Source organism: Durio zibethinus, chromosome 15 (genome assembly GCF_047325235.1).
Source record: "Durio zibethinus cultivar Kanyao isolate XHJ-2024 chromosome 15, ASM4732523v1, whole genome shotgun sequence".
NCBI lineage: Eukaryota > Viridiplantae > Streptophyta > Magnoliopsida > Malvales > Malvaceae > Durio > Durio zibethinus.
The window spans coordinates 1,186,741-1,194,921 of record NC_143176.1 but is presented as its reverse complement, the minus strand read 5'-3'; the positions used below and the strand labels follow the sequence as shown (position 1 = coordinate 1,194,921).

Below are 8,181 nucleotides of genomic sequence, written 5' to 3'. Positions count from 1 at the left end.
AACATTGGTGAGGGTTTGTAAATTAGCCCTTGGAGAGGAGTCTAAATTGCCTACATGTCTTGCATGACCAGGGCCAGGCTCACAAGATGCTCGCACCACATCCAAGAAGGCCCAAGAGAGAAAGTGTATAGCAAGATCTTCTAGAAGCGCATAAGATCAGCATCAGCCTTCTGGAAGATCTGGTTGACCCTAAAAATCAGAAAGTAGAATCATATAATGTAATCTGTATGATCCTTGATTGATTCTAATTCCTTGATTCTAGGGATTTAGCCATAAATGTAGCTGGAGACCTTAACTATAAATAGAGGGTCACCCCACCCTCCTTTGTACATCATTTTACACTTTTGCTTTAGTAAAATATAGAGTATATTCCAACAATTCTCTTATTCTTCTATTTTTCTCAAACTTGTGCATTTTGTCTTTTCCATTGTTCTAGTGCCCGCACACTTGTGTTCTTGGCTGACTTAGGCTAGAAGGTGGTGATTCCAAGCCTAAGTCACACGGATTCTAAGTCTTAGGTCAGAGCCTGTGACACATCCTGAGCCTAGGATACCAGTGCATGGTGCATGACACAATATGTGTTGATGGTGGTCAAAGCATATGTCAAGACCAAAGGCCAAGATGTATCAATGGTGGTTAAGGCATATGCATGTGTCATAGTTTGCAAATTGGTCCAAGCCTATGGGTTTTTTCTGAGTTAAGGAGCAATTCTAGTTCTAGTGGGATAGGGTCTGACAACTAGAAGGACCAGGCATTGAGGCCTACTGGAGACCCAAGTTATGTGGAACTAGCCCAAAGTAGTGGTATGGGTAGTGATCAAGACTCTTGAGGCTCAGGCACAATGTTCATGTTTGGCAAAATTGAACCAAGCTTAGGTGTGGGCACCAGTGAGTGCTTATGAAAATTTACAAGCAATAAAAATGGCATTGGCATGGTAGAAATATGAAGATGTGCTTAAGCCCACCTACTATCTATCATGGTGTGCATGGTGCATAACCCAGCATATGTTGATGGTGTCTGAGGGAACTACCTGCACAAAAGGCCTGCATATATTGATGGTGGTCAAAACATACGCTGAGACCATAGGCTAACATGTCCCGATGGTGCTTGAGGCATGTGCATGTGTCATGGGCCTAGGATTTAAACCAAATGTGCCATGTGGCCTTAGGCTAGACTCCTTCCTTGTATGCCTAAGTTAGCATGCAAATGCTTTCCAGTAATGAGCACTCAAAAGAACATTGAAAGGCACTATAAAGCTAGAAAAGGCTAGAAAGCAAGAGATGCTTGGAAATGATATAACTTGTATTCACTCAAGTGTTTTTGTATACCAAATGAGGGTGGGGAAGCCCTCTATTTATAGTTAAAGCCCCCATGAATCAATGGCTAGGATTGACTCAATACAATGGCTATTACAATGTCCAAGATTACAGAGAGATTACATGAGATATACGTCAAGGGTTTGAATTATGTAGGGAACTATACTATCATGGGAGCCTCTAGATCCATCTAGAAAGTTCTATCTATTGGGTCTACTTGGACTTGATGATAGTTAGGTCTACTATGGCCTAGTGTGCCCACACCAAGGCCTAGTCCACCTGTACCAGGGCTTAGTCCATCTGAGGCCCATCTACAAGTGTTAACCTTAGTTTGGGGAGCTTGCATGGAAGGTTCTGGTGCTTGCGCATGCATTCTGCTCTCGAGGGGTTCTTACCAAGATGGGAAATGGTTTTAAGGCAACATGGACCAAGTCAGAATGTAAGGGAAACTAGGCCTAGAGGTGTAATGGAGGCCCTATGTGTAGGACCATGACCTAGGATGGGTGTGCAAGCACTGAAACAAGCTTAGGTAGCTCAGGCCAAGGGATCCAATTTGGCAACTTTTAGACAAACCCAGCATGAACACGGGAGTAAGCCTAGGTGCAGGCAAAACCAAAGTAGGTGTAGACATGTAAATTTAGGAATATTCGTTTTAATCCCATTATATGTCCTATACATATTGTACTCTTTGTGAGCATTAGAATAGGAACAAAGTCAACCATTGATTCAAGGGGGTTTTAACTATAAATAGGAGGTGCACCCACCCTTACACACCATAACTGGAGTAATACAAGTTTGCTCTTGCCTAGCTTTGTTGTTCTCTTTAGCTTTCCATTAAACACCTTATATACAGGCTTATCTAGCAGTAGCTTGGGTGTCTGTGCATTAATTCAGTTGAAGGCTAATGTGGGAAGTTGGAAGAGTCCATTCCTAGGTCTTGGAGCCTTATGAGTCAAAGCTTAAGTCTCAACTAGTGACACATGTGTCATGGTTTACAAGACGACCTTGGCCTAAGGGTTTTTTCCGAGTCGATGAGTAGTTCCAATTCTAGTGAGATAAGTTCAATAGCTAGGGAGCTAGGCCTGAAGGCCTACTAGAGGCCTAGGTCATGAGAAACTAGCTTTTTTTAGTCGTATGGGTAGTGATCAAGACTTTAGAGGCTTAGGCATAGTGTTCAAGTTCAGTAGAATTAAGCCAAGCCTAGGTGTAGGTGCTAGTGAGCGATGCACGAGCATACAATCAGACCCAGCGGTAGGCACTGATGATTGAGGTGTGGGTGCATAGTTAGACGTAAGTATGGGCACACTTAAACATAGTTCTAAGAGGATCAGATTTATGGGCTTCTACAATGCCTAATACTATAGCACAATTTTTGACAAGCTGGAATTATGTTAAGCACTTGACTTTTATAGGCTAACTTAGGCAAACAGAGTCAATTCCCTATCCAAGGTTACACAGAGTTTGGCTTAAGATTAGAGCATGTGATGCATGCATTGAGCATCATTTGATGTTGATGGTGATTGAGGGGTAGACAAGTGCTATGGGTGGGAGGTTCACGATACATTTATCGTACCAAGTGCCAACATCTACTAAGAGGAGTTTGAGGTAACAACCCACACCAAGAACCTGCTTGCACTATCAGTGGTTTAGGTAAGTGCCCATACTAAGTGCCAACATTTGGAATGGTGTTCGAGGCAACATCCCACACCAAAGGCCAACATCTACTAATGGTGTATGGGGTAACAATAGGCCAGCATCAGTCGATGGTATTGGATGCTATTGCTTACACTAACAAAGGGCCACAGGCTATTGATGGTGTTCAAGGCAACAACCTACACCAGGGGTTGGCATACACTGATGGAGTTCGAGGTAAGTGCCCACACCAAGGGTGAGGCTGTCATTGTACCAACTACCAAAGGCATTTAATTATAGTTTACTTGGTGACTATAACAAATACCTAACTGAATCTATTGCAATGGAGAACACCATTCATCCCTAACCCTAAAAGGGTGCAGTGTAAAAAAATGAAGTGAGAGGACTTCGATGGGTATGGTGGAGAAAGGGACAAATTGAAGCAATAAAGGGTTGAATCTTAATGGATGTGGTAGCAAGGCTACTCTACCACATACAATATCCCATCATGTATTTAAGTCATCTATAAAGGATTCTACTTACCATTCGATGGGAATTGAGCTCTAAGGAGGCCCATGTAGCTTGTTCAACATGGGGGCTGCACTTAGGACACATGCCCTTAGAGGCATTGACCCTTACTGCAGGTCAACATTTGGGTGATAGGCACATGCATCACTTTTAGCCTAGATTTTGACTTGAAGGCATTTGGTTATAGTCCAATACGTGGTAACGTTGTGCCTTTGGCTTTTCAACCAAGTTTGATGACCTATTGTGCGAATCAATGATTATTTTCATACTAGGTTGAATTACTATTGTGACACTGCAATTAGTAAGGTAAATCTAATCTATCTCATGATAGTCTAAACCTAGTTCATGTTTCTAGTGGCTGGTGAACAATCCAACACTTGGTGAATTTTGCTTCATAATGATCAAAAAAGCTGACATTCAAGGATCAAAAAGCAAAGTCACTATGAATGCTTGGCTGCCACAAGTGAATTATCCGTGTGGTTTCTAGCACCTTTAGCTTTAAATTCTGATGGTCTAAAGGATTGATAGGCCATGCTTTCATAGTTTGTATTTGTACTAGAAATCAAAATCAAATGAGCTTTTACCCTTTTGTTCTACATGAGATTTCTATTCTCATTGAGCTCATCTTAGGACACTTGCATTATCTTTTAATAAATGTACCACCCTAGCCAAACTCCCCACTTAATAATGTCTTTCACCTAGATTGATTGATCAAGGCTAGCTTTGGGTTTAAAAAAAAGGGTTGTGCCCTACCTTTGATTTACAGACTAAGTAAAGTAGTGTTAAAAGTAGTAGTATTTCAATTTCACCTAAGGGCTCCCACTTATCCTACACCTCTCAAGTCATTTCACAAAGTCAGACTAGAGTCAAGCTCAATTGGGTCTTCTTTCCTCGCTAATTCTGCCAAACCCATTCCCTTGCGTGTAGTTTTACTAGATAGTAGACAGTGATAGTGGGAATCTCATTAATCCTTTCATGCGTATCAATAATTAGATTACAAGGCATTTGGCTACCTTAAGAGAGTCATAGTTACTCCCGTCGTTTACCTATGCTTGGTTGAATTTTTTCACTTTGACATTCAAAGCACTGGGCAAAAATCACATTGTGTGAGCATCTGTAGGGACTATCGTAATGTTTTGTTTTAATTAAATAGTCAGATTCCCTTAGTCCACACTAGTTCAAAGTTGACTATTCATTATTTGGGGAAAGCTCCCGATCAACACATGGTGACTTGCTCGTCATGAGAGTAGCTCAATAGTGCATTGATAGCTGATGGTTTCAGGAATAGGACCCCCATGAACAGCCCTCAGAGTTAATCCTTTTCTCGAGGTTACAAATCCATTTTGTCGACTTCTCTTGCATACATTGTTCCATTGACCAATGGTTGTTTACCTTGGAGACCTGATGTGGTTATGAGTATGATTGTACACGAATGGCACTTGGTGCTCCAAATTTTCAAGGGTTGCTGGGGTGCACTAGACACCAAGCAACATATGTTGCTCATCTGGCTATCAGACCCTACCTACAGTTGGGTCATTTCTAGGGTGGGGAGGCCATGAAATAGAAAAGATAACTCTTTTCAAGGACCCCACCAATGTCTTTAGATTCTCTAACATTGCCATCAATCGCTGCATCTCGATTCAAGAATTTTAACCTTATTCCCTTTCAAAGCTTGCGCTAGATGCACTATTAGACTATCTTCCCCCATCTCTTAGGATCAACTAACTCATATACAAGTGCCATTCATGTGGAACCTTTCCTTTCTTTAGCCTTCAAAGCTTTCATTTGAATATTTACTACTAATGCCAAGATCTACACTAACGGCTGCTCCACCCGAGCTCATGCCTTAGATTTTATGGTGACCATGTGCCTTCTTACTCATTAGGGCTTGGCCCTTGCCCTGATAGTTTAGTATTGGTCATGTGCTTAAGTGTTATCCATTTTTAGGGCCAATTGACTCGGTAGGTGAGTAGTTACACACTCTTTAGCAAATTTCAACTTCCATGACCACTATTTTGCTATCTTAATCGACAAACCCACTTTGTGGGTTCTAGGTTAGTGCAAAGTTAGGCACCATAACTTGGCTTCTGGTTCATCCTGCATTGCCAGTTCTGCTTACCAAAAATTGCCACTTAGAGCTTTCAATTTCGTGGCATGGCTTAATGAAGTCGCACCATCCTACCTATTTAAAGTTTAAGAATAGGTTGAGGGTGTTGTGGCCCCGATGCCTCTAATCATTAGCTTTACCTTATGGAATTCACTAAAGGCTCCACCTATCCTAAGGAAAACTTCAGAGGGAACCAGTTATTAAATAGTTTGATTAGTTTTTCACCCCTATACCCAAGTTAGATAAACAATTTACATGCTAGTATCATTGTGGGCCTCCACCACAGTTTCCTTTGGCTTTGTCCCACTTAAGCATAGTTCCTTATCTTTTAGGTCTTTATAGGCATGCTCACACTCAAACCCTTTTCAAAAGATCAAGGTCAGTCAGTAGCTCACTCATGAAGGATCCCACCAATCAACTTTCTTGTGTTTTATAAGTTTTCTAACCCATTGACTCACACACATGTTAGACTCCTTGTGCAATGTTTCAAGATGCACCAGATGAGGAACCTGCAGGCCTATGTTAGGAGCATGTGAGTGTCAAGGCATGTCCAGATGGCACGTGTTGCATTTTATAATCGTGGTAACAATGTCTCCATAGGCATATTGAAGCTTGGGTTCGGGCCACTACCATAACCCATAATGGTCCATGCCCTAGCCGATCAATGGATTGGCTATCGTTGTTCCACATTTAACCAAGATGCATCATTGGCCCCCATTTCACTTTTTTTTTGATAATTTCAAGAACTCATTGACTCTCTTTTCAAAGTCCTTTTCATCTTTCTTTTGTGATAGTTGTTCTCTCAGTTTCTCACCCATATTCAGCTTTGGATGGAATTTACTACCCTATTGGGGCTACATACCTAAACAACCCAACTCAAAGATAGTGCCTCATGGTGTGATAGGGTCTAGGCACAATAGGGCTCTCAGCCTCTCTGGCTCCCCTTTCCTGGGAACTTGGGCCTAGTCCACCACTGAGGATATTTCTGTAAACTATAATTCAGATGCTGTGGGTACCCGATTCTCAGGCTAGGCTCTTTCTGGTTCACTTGTTGTTACTAGGGGAATCTTGGTAAGTTTCTTTTTCTCTACATATTGATATGCTTAAATTCATCAAGTAATCCTACTTGACCTAGGGTTATGATGCTAGCATCAATCAAGTGATGCGAGGGTCCAATGAGGTTTAGATGGACAAAGAGCATGTGTCACCGGAGTCGAGGCATGCCAAGAGCTTTACCACCAACGATCACGATGCTATCATTGTCGAGGACTCAGTTTTGGGTGAACCACGATCGATGAGATCATGAAGGGTGATTTTTAGTCCCTTACTGTAAAGCCTAATGGGTGGGGGTTTAGAGAGGGAGACAATGCATGACACCTAGGTAGGCATGCCCTCGACCTAATGGCTTGTGGCACAACTTGCATTCAGAGACTCAATAGTCACAGGATTCTACAATTCACAGCATGTATCAAATTTTAATACATTCCTCATTGATGCGAGAGTTGAGATATCTATTGCTGAAAGTTGTTTTGGTTTTTCATGAAAAAAGGAGTCGTGATGCCGCCCATGTATACACCATGAACAGGATGGAGAAGGCACACGTGCTATTTTTCATTATGTTCCCTAGGGTGATTGGCACCAAGGGTTCGTTATTCAGTCATAAGCAATGAAAATAATAGTTTCTCCCGTTTAGGAAGCAAAATGAATTGATCGTCGTGCACACCTAGGGCAGGAAGGGGCTTGAGGCATGAAGGTACCCTTGCCCCCTTAGTGTTTTATTAATGCATTGTCATTCATTAAGCAAGTTTCAACAATGATCTTTTCACAAGTTCACATATAAAAACCTTGTTATGACTTTTCCTTCCTTTAAATGTAAGGTTTAGTGGACTTCTCGAGACATCATGGGTAATTAACTATCATGTTGCTATGATCCAAACACTTCATCAGACCATTCAATTAGTAGGAGTGATGACGGTGTGTACAATGGGCAAAGATGTAGTCAGTATGAGCTGATGACTCACGCCTACTAGGAATTCCTCATTGAAGACTAATAATTGAAATGATCTATCACCATGATGATGAAATTTCAAATATTACTTGAGCCTATTAGCCAAGGCTATATGTCATAGGTTGAGACTCAGGCTCTGACTTGTACAGCTCTAGGACCCAGGAATTGACTCATTCGGTGTCCCAAAGCAGCCTTTAATGAATGGACACTTGAAACTCTAGGGCTAACCATCTTAATCTACTACTAGACAAAGCTGCACATAAATTGCTTGATGGAAAGCTAAAAAGAACAACAGAGATAGGAAGGAGTAAACTTGTATTATTCAAGTTGTGGTGTGTGTAGTGAGGGTAAGGGGCTTCTCCTATTTATAGCTAAAGCCTCTTAAACCAATGGTTGACATAATTCCTATCCTAGGGCTTACAAAGAGTCTAATATATACAAGACATTACAATATGATTACATTGGAGAGTTCTAATTTTACATAAACTTTATCAGAAAGGAGTTTGAATTAGCTTGGACTCCTTCTTCAGTAGTATCCATGTGGGGCCCCTTTTTAGACCTATGCATGGTTTAGTTTTGCTATGCTTCTT

General features: G+C 41.4%; 2 pseudogenes; both read right to left on the bottom strand.

The window, feature by feature from the left end:
- Positions 1-3,380: 3,380 nt before the first annotated feature.
- On the bottom strand, positions 3,381-6,723 carry LOC149514487 (25S ribosomal RNA; annotated as a pseudogene).
- A 231-nt stretch (positions 6,724-6,954) lies between these two features.
- Positions 6,955-7,109, bottom strand: LOC149514486 (5.8S ribosomal RNA; annotated as a pseudogene).
- Positions 7,110-8,181: the final 1,072 nt, after the last annotated feature.